We start from the raw sequence: 537 nt of genomic DNA on the forward strand, positions 1-537 counted from the left end.
ATGGAGTTCCCAGATGTGGAAGCCAGTGTCAGCTGGGAGCTCCAAGGCTCAGGGATGCACATGCCCCCGCCACAGCTGGGAGCTCTGACCAGCTCATGGGGCTCCCAGCTACAGGGGTCCCTGGATACTTGTTCAATTAATGGTGTGATAGGAAGCAGCCACAAAATTAGTCCACATCTTATTATTTGTAGTTTATTCCTCTTATTATCATGCCATTAATTGAATGAACATGTGGTCAGGTGACCACTTAAGGTGGGCTCTACTAGTTAATCGCACATTAAATGTCACATTTAGATGGGACCTTAGGTCACCTATACATATGATAAACTTCTGCTCCGATGCATGCTAATTAGCCAATTAGCATTGGCGCAGACTTGATTAACATTCCAAAATGTGGCGAGGGTGTTTTAACTAAACCTTGTCAAATGAGCTTTAGGTAAAGTGCCCCTGCTGCCATTTTGAAGTCCAGAATGCTGAATACACATGACTCTGATTGCTTTAATTGGAGCAGCTCTCAGAGCCACTCTAATTAAAGCG

This window comes from Crocodylus porosus, unplaced genomic scaffold, assembly GCF_001723895.1.
Source record: "Crocodylus porosus isolate Cpor-Errol unplaced genomic scaffold, CroPor_comp1, whole genome shotgun sequence".
Lineage (NCBI taxonomy): Eukaryota > Metazoa > Chordata > Crocodylia > Crocodylidae > Crocodylus > Crocodylus porosus.